We start from the raw sequence: 11796 nt of genomic DNA, 5'->3' as shown, positions 1-11796 counted from the left end.
ACGACGATGGTTAGACTCGGTTTGTAACGATTTAAAGATGAGAGGTATAGAACTAAATGAGGCCGCAACACTAGTTGCAAATCGAGGATTGTGGCGACGTTTAGTAAATTCTCAGAGGCTTGCAGACTAAACGCTGAAAGGCATAACAGTCTATAATGATAATGTATTTATTTATTTATTTATTTATTTATTTATTTATTTATTTATTTATTTATTTATTTATTTATTTATTTATTTATTTATTTATTTATTTATTAGTGCCTTTTTACAGCGGCGAAGTTAGGGCTCGAGGCCCTCTCCTACGCTTAACCGCATACTAATCAAAATCTTAAATAAAATACTGGGATACTTAAAATAGTTAAAACGGCATAAATTAATAGAATTGAAAATATATTCAAATCAATTACTAACTAAATTGGTATTTAAACTAATTGATATTAAAAACTCTTAAAGGTGTCTAATCCTCGGGCACTCACACATTCAGTCAGCTGTACTCAGCAGGTGACCTTAAATCTTGATAAAGAGTTAGTTTCTCTGACCTGAGCTTGCAGGGAGTTCCATAATCTGGCGCCGGTCACCATACATGATCTATTTGTTTGTGCGGTGCATTGGAATAGAAAGAAAGGATCTAGAACGTGTATTTAAGTTGTGAAATGATGATAAAAAGGTGAATTTAGAATAAATATACATTGGCTGACTTTCAGCTAACACTCTAAACACTACCGTTAAAGTGTGTAGCTGCCGACGTTTATCAGGCTTCAGCCATGAGACAGCCTGATAGTATGCGGTGATATGAACATCGTACCCGATATTGTAAATAAACCGCAGGCAGGAATTCAGTGCTCGTTGAAGTTTAAGTGTTTCTTCTCTCGTCATGTCAACTAAAACAACGTCACAATAATCAAGAATAGGGAGAATGAGTGTCTGAATTAGTTTGACCTTTAGCTCAAATGGAAATACATCCCTCTGCCGTTTAAGAGGGTAAAGCACTCCAAAAATCTTTTTACGTATTTCTTTCGTGTGACCATACCAATCAAGTATTTCATTCATAATTACGCCGAGATTTTTAACCGTTTTACTGTAGGGAATAATGTTAACATCCAGTAGGATAGGCGGGATTGCGACATTGCTTGAGCAGCTCAGTATTTTTCGTGATCCAATTATGATTGCCTGAGATTTTGTGGAGTTTAGTATAAGAGGATTTCGTTGTGCGTATATACTGAGTCGTCGGAGGTCAATGTTAATATCTTGTCTTGCAGTGTCGATATATTTGAAGATCGTCAGCATAGAAGTGGTGTGTGTTATTCCCTGTCACATATGGTAAGGTAATTCCGGTAGAGTTGCCGCACTTTTTAGATCTTTTGTTATATATCCGTAGATTTATTTTTTTTAAATGTTGCAAATTGATAGAGAATAATTTGAAAATATTTACATTAGACCTGAGATGAGAAAAACATTGGTAGTTGAAAATAAATGAGTGAAAGGAAAGAACAAAACAATTGTTGCATCAGCGGCGTCTCTCCCTGGAACCCGGTATAGAAGTCGACTTTGCTTGGGAGAGATGCCGCAAGTGAAATAATCAAGAACAAAATCAAATTTAAGCTAATTTCTTCAACTTTAATATTACTGAACATTAGAACACCCTTACAAATCAAAACATGAAGCATAACTTGGCCTGAAGCATTACAACAAGCCAGAACAGTTACATTTTCGCCTTCCTCTCCTGACTTTAGTACGGGAACAGATTTGGAACCCTTTTTTCGTTATCACAGAACCAGTTTGGCTGTTAGCCTGCACTCCAAACTCATCCATGTTTAAATCACTCTATGGCCTATCAAATACATTTTTATTTCTGAAAATAATGTTGTATTTGTATAAAATAACAATAACACAAAGCCTCCGTGGCTGAGGCGGCAGCGCGCCGGTCTCTCACCGCTGGATACCGTGGTTCAAATCCCGGTCACTCCATGTGAGATTTGTGCTAGACAAAGCGGAGGTAGGACAGGTTTTTCTTCGGGTACTCCGGTTTTCCCTGTCATCTTTCATTCCAGCAACACTCTCCAATATCATTTCATTCCATTATCATTCATTAATCATTGCCCCAGAGGAGTGCGACAAGTCTTCGGCAGCCGGCACTGTTCCTATCCTCGCCGCTAGATGGGGCTTCATTCCATTTCTTACCCGAAACATGCTGTGGATTTTCTTTTATATAATAACAACAATGTTAGCAATGAAAGCAATAAAAATAAATGATCTATTTGAAGAATCGTGAAGCAACAATATATTCGAATAAAATACTGGTACCCTCTGAATAGTATTGAATGTTTCCATATCGCTTTTAGAATCTGTTAGCAATTAGGCATCTCTACCGGACTGCTGTGCGCCAACTCTCCCAACTATCAGGTAGAGACGCTGCCTCCTTCTTCTGTCCTATCTCAAGCCCAACATGGCCGAAAATAAGCTTATTACTTATTATCAATTACAGTAATGCTTCTGATTTCTGCTGTACCAAAAACGGCTCATTTAAGCATTTAAAATCAATTTAATATTCAATAAATGAAAACAAGGAAAAAAACTTTATCAGGAGGAAACATGCACTCTCCCCAAGATATTGGCTATAATTGGCGTAATATACTAGCAAATTCCATCATAAACGCAGACAGTAGTTCTTCCTTAGAAACTGAAAAACCATACACAGTACCTACAGTGTATGCGACATCTGCACCGGAGCGGAATCTGTACCGGATTTACCTTATGTCATTGATATAAGTACAGAAAAGTAAGGACCCTAGATTACTGCCCTGTGGGGCACCACTACGTTTCATTTTCCATTTAGAGGCCTTGTCGTTTACTGTTACACGCTGTTGATGGTTACTCAAATATTTACATTAGATCTGAGATGAGAAAAACATTGGTAGTTGAAACTTAAGCGCAGCCAGGTCGAAATTTAGCAGTTCAATTTTCTTTATCATAGTCGGAATTTCTATAGTGTCAAAGGCGCTACTGAAGTCAAGAAGGATAAGTATAGTGAGCAGTCGTTTGTCCAAAGCGTTTCTAATGTCTTCAGTAACCTTCAAGAGTGCTGTCGCGGTACCGTGACCCTAAATCCAGATTCCAAAGGGTCCAAAAGATATTTTTTTATTTAGGTATTCCAGAACTTGCTCGTATACTAAACGTTCAAAAGCTTTAGAAAGCTCAGGGAGTACGGACACAGGACGACAGTCAGAGGGTGATTGTGGGTCTAAACTCTTAGGTACCAGTATAATATTCAATATTGGCTGTTTTACAGACAGTAGGGAAAGTTCCGTTTAGTAAACAGTAGTTCAGTATGTGCGTCAGTATAGCACCCATAATGTTATGTGTAAAAGTAATAGGAATATCATCTACACGTGTAGCCTTTGATTTAATCGAGTACAAAGCATTTTTAACCTGATTCTCTATGACACTGTGAAATGTGAATGGTGGATTGGCTGGAGGGGAGGGCGGTGAGTTGGTGCAGTTAAATGGGGTAGGTTGAATGTTTATTCTACTAAAGTAATCGTTCAGTTCGTCAAGTGGAATGTCTGTCTCTGTTGATGTCTTCCTGTTATCAGAGCTCTAGTGTAAGTTGGTCCCATGGGCGATTAGAATTTTATTTCTGATTAACTGCTTCGTGCGATTTCTTAAGACGCGGTAAGATTCGAAGTCTGCGTCATCTAGGGTTAGTTTATAATGTCGAAATAACGAGTCACGGTGGGCCATGGAGAAGAAGGACGAGAAACCTTAATTCGACGTGTGTGTGTGTGTCTTTGCCGCATTATTTGCATAAAATGTCACTTCTTTATTGCTTATCACGTGATCATTATTCTAATAAAATTACCGTATTTATTCCAAACCAGAATATTGCATCTTTACTCAAACTGTTTATTATTGTAATCGAAACAGACTTTCAACGTATTAGGTCGTGTTACGTACATGTAGTACGTGTTGAAGAGATGTTAAGTACAGAACAAAAATGGCCAGCCGGACACCAGTGGGATCCGAACCCACAACCTCCCGATTTTGCGTCGGTTGCTCTACCAATTGAGCTATGGTGGCCTAGGCCATCTTTGTTCTGTTTGAAAGGATCTGAGCTACAGGTCTGCTACTGCTGCTAGCACACTGTAGAGTGCGTTTAAGTCGCCCGTTGTGGGGCATGTCAAAGAATATTGAATTTTCACGACTGCATTGTAATCGAAACAGACTTTCAACGTATTAGGTCGTGTTACGTACATGTAGTACTTAACATTTCTTCAACACGTACTTAACATTTCTTCAACACGTACTACATGTACGTAACACGACCTAATACGTTGAAAGTCTGTTTCGATTACAATGCGGTCGTGAAAATTCAATATTCATTGTTTATTATTGCATTCATTTTACTTGTACTCGGAATATATGAAATGCTGCAGTTATGCTGGGATGGGAGTAACAGAGGTTGGGAGGGGGGGGGGGGGAGGGGTTGTTGTCCGAGGAGTCCAGACACCCCAGGAGCATTAATGAATGTACTTTTATTAAGCATTTTATATATAATGTATATTACTATTAGCTTCTGGAGTCCGACTCACTGGCTGAATGATCAGTGTTGAGGCCTTCGGTTCAGAGGGTCCCGGGCTCGATTCCCGGCCGGGTCGGGGATTTTAATCGCGCCTGATTAATTATTCTGGCTCTGGGATTGGGTATTTGTCCCAACACTTTCCTCTTCATATTCAGACAACATGCTACACTAGCGACAACCAAAGAAACACGCAACAGTTATTACATCCCTCCATATAGGGTTGGCGTCGGGAAGGGCATCCGGCCGTAAAACCGGGATAATTTCCCATGTGCGACACAGTTCGCACCCACGACCCCACAGACGAGGTATTCTAGGTATTCTACACCACCTAAACTCTGGAAGTTTGGACACCTATCAAAATAAAATTCTGGATGAAGAACTATCTTAATGCCCCCCCCCCAAACTGAAATCCTGGCTACGCTACTGCCGTATTGCATCCCCATGAGTACCACTGCAATTGTTTTATTTATTTATTTATTTATTTATTTATTTATTTATTTATTTATTTATTTATTTATTTATTTATTTATTTATTTATTTATTTATTTATTTATTTATTTATTTTTTCAACTTGTTTAACGTGGCACTAAAACATCGGCGACAGAAGGTTGAGAAAAGGCTATGATTGGGAAGTAAGCGGCCGTGGTCTTAATTAAGGTACAGCTCCGGCATTTGCCTGGTGTGAAAATGGAACACCATCTTCAGGGCTGCCGACGGTGGAATTCGAATCCACTAACTCCCGAATCCAAGCTCACAGCTGCGTGACGCTAACCGTACGGCCAACTCGCTCGGTAAAAATATTTATTATAATGTAGGGGACATACTTTTTCCCTTTTACCTTATCGTACTGATATTACTAGGTGAAATGTAACCTTGAAAGTTGTCCATTATAAAGTGTACCGTAATTTTAAATATTATTGTGACACGTCTACAATAAACACTTCATAAATTTCCCGAACACAGTAAAATACTGTATTTACCATGCTTGGTGTACGTTTGACTGAAACAGGCCTACATCAAATCAATGGCCAAGATCAAGATACAGGGAGTGACACACACACCTTCAGGACCATTATGGAGGAGAACAGAAAGAACCTGAATATCAGACTTCAATGAATCATACACCAACACCAGATGACAACAAAATTTAACTCTCAAGGGCAAAGATAAACAGGTACTAACATACCACTTTCACTTCTATTATAACGTCTGAATTCAAACCTCATTCCTTGAGAAGCCTTTCTCGTGAACAGTCGAGATTTTCTTCTGAAGACGCAGAGCAAAGTTCTCTGCGAAACGTAAAGAATTTCACCTTATTTTCTTGACACAGCATAAGCCTTAGGAACTAAGAATAACCACAGACAACATAAGAACTATGAGACTAGCTGAAGACCTGGAAACACTAACACAAGAACTGCATGACATGAAATGGGATATTCTGGGTATTTGTGAGACTCCCCTTCAAGGATAAAAAACTGAGACCCTTCCATCAGGTCATGTCATCTTACGTAATAACGTGGATGCTTCTACACATGGGGTTGACATTCTTGTCAAGAAAAATATCAAAGAATTCATACACAAGATGATTTTTATCTCTCTCAGAGTGATATATATCGTCCTCAAATTGAACAGTAAATTCTCCATACAAGTCATACACGTCTCTGCTCCAACCAGTACTTCTGACGAAGAGGAAGTGGAACAGCTGTATGAAGATACCACTAAATGGAAAAAATTCAGAAAAGCCACAACTCTGCATCATCATTGGAGACTTCAATGCAAAAGTGGGTCAGAAGGAAATCGGAGACCCAGAGAACATTGGTATATATGGACTAGGCGATCGAAACGAAGGAGGTGAAAGATTGCTAGAATATCTCACAGCCGAAAATCACTTTTGCATGCATACTTTCTTTAAAAAGCCCATCCAACGAAAATGGAAGAGCCCCGATGGACAAACAGCCAAGAATGAGATAGATTTTATACTGACCAACAAGAATAAATATTGTGCAGATGGCACTGTTCTCAACAGATTCGATACAGGAAGCGACCCTAGGCTAGTTCGAGCAACCTTCCCATTTGACCTCAAACTTGAACGGTCCAAAATGACAAGGGGGCACACTTTTCCAAGAGTAGAGGACTTAGAAAAACATCAATCATCATTTCAACAAGCTCTTACCAAAATACTTAACCCAATAGAAGATTTGAAATACTTGGAAGTGAACGAACTTAATGAGAAAATTACAGTCAGTATTCAAATTGCAGCAAAGAAGATCCCATTGAAGAAAACTAATAAGAGGAGCCGACTTTCACTTAATACCATACAGCTCATTTAGGACCGGAAGACAATGGACAGGGATACAGCATAATACAAAAATCTTAACAAGACCATTCGCAAGGAAATAAGAAAAGATCTAAGAAAATTTAATAATAACATGATCATGCAGACAATAAAAGGAAAGAAAAACATGAAGATTTTAAAGAACATGTCAACAGGAAGACCAAAAATTACAAAACTTAAGAACCAAAATGGAGTAATAGTGACAGATAGGTAAAACATTACTGAAGTTACACTTAAGAAAATGGAAATTGCAACACCATGAAGGAATTGGTCGTTTGTGTTGATTTTCAAGATATGGAACGATGCATGTAGGTATGTAAACGATCAAAGATTCAGACCCATTGGATTGTTCTTACAGGTCTCCCCACGTGATTGGTCGCGGAGGAATCAACTCCAGTATACGGACGCTGGTGTAGCGTAGTTGACTTGCAGTCTGTTCAGTGAAGTGTTCCCCGTCAAACATGCCTCGACGACAGAGAATAGTACGCTATTAACAACTGTCGCCGTTTGAGAGGGCTCGGATAATTGGGCTGTGTGAGGCTGGATTATCGCTAAGGACTGTCGCTGCACGTGTTGGCCAACAGGCATCTACGGTACAACGTGTATGGCAGCATTGGTCAAATGAAGGTACCCACATTCGTAGACCTGGCACAGTCCCAGCGCGACGGACAACTGTGAGAGAGGATCGCCGCATCATTCGGATGGCCCGGATGGAACCCCATGCAACAGCAGCGCAAATTCGAATAGCTGTGGCACCCCACGTTACACAACAAACAGTTGGTAATCGCCTGCGTGCAGCTGGCTTACGAGCCCGTGTCCCTGCAGAAGGTGTTCCATTGACCCCACAACAGCGACGTGTAAGGCTGGCCTGGTGTCGAGAAAGATCGACGTGGGTCGACGAATGGCATAGGGTCGTCTTTAGTGATGAATCGCGCTTCTGTCTTGCCCGCAGTGATCACCGGAATCGTTGGGCCGACGTACCGGGGAGAGGGGCCGCCCAGATCTTACTGTCGAGAGGTACACAGGGCCAACACGAAGCATTATGGTCTGGGGAAATCACAATTAGTGCTTGCTGAGGGCACTATGACTGCTCGACAGTACGTTGATAGGGTACTCAATCCAGTGGTTGTCCCTATGATGGCGAACATTGCTAATGGGATGTTTCACCACGACAATGCCCGGGTTCACACAGCACGAATCTCCAGAGAAGCTCTCCACGATATCACAACCTTAGAATGGACCTCCAGATCCCCGGACCTCAGTTCCTATTGAGAATGTGTGGGACATGATGGGTCGACAACTGGCCAACCGTCCTCAGCCACCCACAACTCTGGAACAACTTACCCTGCAGTGCAGCAAGCATGGGCCACAATTCCTCAGGAAGCGATCCAGGGCCTTACTGACTCTATGCCTCGACAAATTCATCAATGTATTGCAGCTCGTGGTGGGGACATCCTGTATTGATTCTTATCCAAACTTGCGGTCAGAGGGACCTGAAAGTGTAATCATCGAAGCACAACCGAACACTCGTCCTGCATGTTCCAGTGCAGCAATGTAGCACCACTCCTTCTGGGTGTTGCAATTTCCATTTTCTTCAGTGTATTAGAGATTTCTACTACAAGCTGTATACATCAACTAGCCCAGAATTATACACATGAATTAACACCGGAAGTAACCACTGCTGAGATTGAAAATGCACTTAAACAACTAAGGAATAAAAATCCCCTGGGGGGATAAAATAACGAATGAAATGCTGAAATTAGGTGGAAGAGATCTGATAGAAGCCGTGAGAATACTCCTCAACAAGCGTATTAACTCTGGAAGAATACCAGAAAATTGGAAAAATGCTGAAGTGATACTTCTTGTCAAGAAAGGTGATAAGGAAAATTTAGAGGACTATCGTCCTGTGAGTTTGTTATCACACCTTTACAAGCTCCTGACTAAGACTGTAAACAACTACCTCACAAGAGAACTGGATTTTTATCAACCTGCCGAGCAAGCGGGATTTCGTAAAGGTTTCTCAACTGTTGAACACATCCAGACTATGCGCCTTCTTCTTGAAAAACCACTGAGTACAACGTCAAGATTCATTGATCATAAAAAAGCTTTTGACTCAGTGGAGATTTGGGCAATCATGAGGGCACTTGAAAATGCCATGATAAACTCAAGGTATATAAAGCTCCTGGAAAACATTTATGATCAAGCAACAATGGTAGTCAGAGTGGACGAAGATCTCACCACCAATAAAATCCCAGTTGGCAAAGGTGTTCGACAAGGTGACACAATCTCTCCAAAGCTGTTTACCCTTGCATTGGAAGATGTATTCAAAACCCTTCATTGGGATAATAAGGGAATAAAAATCAACGGGTTATATTTGAACCGCCTGCGTTTTGCCGATGACATTGTGCTCATAAGATGAGCTAGATGAGCTAGAAAGCATGATCCAAGAATTAAAAACTGCCTCTGCTAATATTGGTTTGGAAATGAGCATCAATAAAACGAAAATACTAAGCCCAGACAGTCAACCACTTAAAATGGGAAACCAATATATAGAAGCTGTCGCTGAGTACATCTATCTTGGACACAATATAAAACTGGGAAAAGACAATCAACGTGCATAAATTCCTTGCAGAATAGGTATAAGTTGGATAGCATTCCGAAAACTAAGATTCATCCTGACCAACAAGGATATTCCAATTAACCTGAAGTCCAGGTTTATAATACGTACGTGCTGCCAGTTACTACTTACGGTCTGGAAACGATGACTCCGACGAAGGAAAGTGCTCGCAAGCTTCAGCGAACACGACGAGCCATGGAGCGACAGATGCTAGGGATCAGCCTTAGGGATAAGATCCGTTCAGAGGACATCAGGAGAAGAACGAATGTAACAGACATCCTAGAGAGAGTAGCAAGACTAAAATGGCAACGGGTATGACACGTATCTCGACAAGACTACAACAGTTGGACCTCTAGGATTGTTCATTGGAGACCATGGGAACACAAGAGAGGCATTGGAAGACCCAGAAGAGATGACTCGATGACATAAAGCTGTTGGCTGGAACACGTTGGTTCCAAGTGACTCAAGACCAAAGACGATGGAAGCATATGGAAGAGGCCTATATCCAGCAGTGGATTAAAATAGCTAGAAAAGAAGAAGAAGATAAGTCGGAAGAGGGGAACATTATCGTTCACTATACTCCGGTACGCTGAGCTCCTTTAAGGCGAGAATCTAACTTCTCATTTCTTAAAGCTTACGTTGTTCAGTCACCACGCACAATATCGATGTCACCTGATCACATGTTCTCGCGCCAACTCGCTTTGTTTTGACAATTCGAAACATGGCTGCACTTTATGAATTTGCCTCCACAAGGAGCGCTGATGTCAAGTAGATAGCTCCTCTCTTGTTATTCCAGCTCGTTGTTTAGATGTATCCCCCTCCCCCGTCCACTATATCACACAAACTCGGGTACTCTTTTCTGCCTGTACATGGTCCCTCCCCCCCCCCACACACACACAGTTCTAATTTCCAATCGCCGCGAGTAAAGAGGACTGCGGAGTCCCGTCAGATTTCCAGGTAATGTTCAATTCCCGCAGTGAATTTTAAAAGGCGGGACTTTATAGAGTCCCGTCAGTAAACAAAGGGAATATCCAAGCACCGCTGAAACACAATCTGCTAGCATTCAAGATTTTACTTTCTGTACTCTTTAAGCTTGTCCTTTACTATTGTTGTATTCAACAAATAAATGAAGAGACGTTCATCAGTGTATTACAGGTTTCGTCCAGATCATGTGGAGCAAGGACTATCTATCCAGGATCCACAGCGCAACGGGAGTAGGCGTTCATGTCTTCATCCTCATGACGGTGGTGGCTGCACTCCAGATGGAACAAACCCGGCATGCAAGGTAAGTTTACTATTGCCAGGCCACATAGCCTTATTTATTTAGTTATGCGTCCATTTATTTATTTATTTATTTATTTATTTATTTATTTATTTATTTATTTATTTATTTATTTAATTTATTTATTTATTTATTTATTCTTCTTCTTCTTCGTTTAGGCCTACGATGGACCGCGTGGTTCTTAAGTCTGGTGAGCTCTTTTCTTCTTCTTAGCCCAGTATTCCTTCATTCTAGCGCTATGGATGTCTTTTCTTTCTTGAGTCCATTTCACCCCTATTCCTGGTCGCAGTGATTTAGTTGTTAGCGACTGGAGAGAGTCAGATGTCTTGATTAACTTTCTGAAATTATCTCGGTTGTAAATGTCAATGTGATCAATGTTTAGGTATTGCAGGTCTTTCCGAAGTAAATTCGTCCATTTGGCATTTGTTGATTTCCCTCTAGATACAGTGTTGAAGATCCTTGAAGTGAGTCTCTGGCTGCCCATCCTGACTATGTGATCATAGAACATTTTAGTCTTCTCTTCCTCATAGCTGCTGTAATGCTCTATATTTTACTGTACAGTTCCTTGTTGTACCTGGTTCTGTACCCATCTCCTTCTTTAATGGGACCCGCAATCCTTCTGAGGATCTTTCTCTCTTTCAGTTCCAGTTTTCTGAGTTGTCCTTTCCGGGTCATGTTTAGGCATTCTGAGGCGTACAGTACAGATGGTCTTACTAGATAGATAGATAGATAGATAAATATCTTTATTGGCACAAGAGAGGCATGACAGTTACCATTGGGCCATTGGGCCTTCTCTTACACTAAACCAATTAGTATAAATTAAAGTCATAAGTAATACTACCGTAATTAATACTAGAAGACACAATTAAAACACAATCAAAGTACAACTGAAATAAAATTCCACCACAGTAGGACATACATACAACAGCAATAATAATAATAATAATAATAATAATAATAATAATAATAATAATAATAATAAT

General features: G+C 40.5%; 1 non-coding gene across 1 annotated transcript; it reads right to left on the bottom strand.

The window, feature by feature from the left end:
* Positions 1 to 4000: 4000 nt before the first annotated feature.
* On the bottom strand, positions 4001 to 4077 carry TRNAL-CAA (transfer RNA leucine (anticodon CAA)). The gene has a single exon. It is a non-coding gene; the product is annotated as a tRNA-Leu (tRNA).
* Positions 4078 to 11796: the final 7719 nt, after the last annotated feature.

Source organism: Anabrus simplex, chromosome 10 (genome assembly GCF_040414725.1).
Source record: "Anabrus simplex isolate iqAnaSimp1 chromosome 10, ASM4041472v1, whole genome shotgun sequence".
NCBI lineage: Eukaryota > Metazoa > Arthropoda > Insecta > Orthoptera > Tettigoniidae > Anabrus > Anabrus simplex.
The sequence above is the reverse complement of the archived record's forward strand: the minus strand, read 5'-3'. Positions and strand labels throughout refer to the sequence as shown.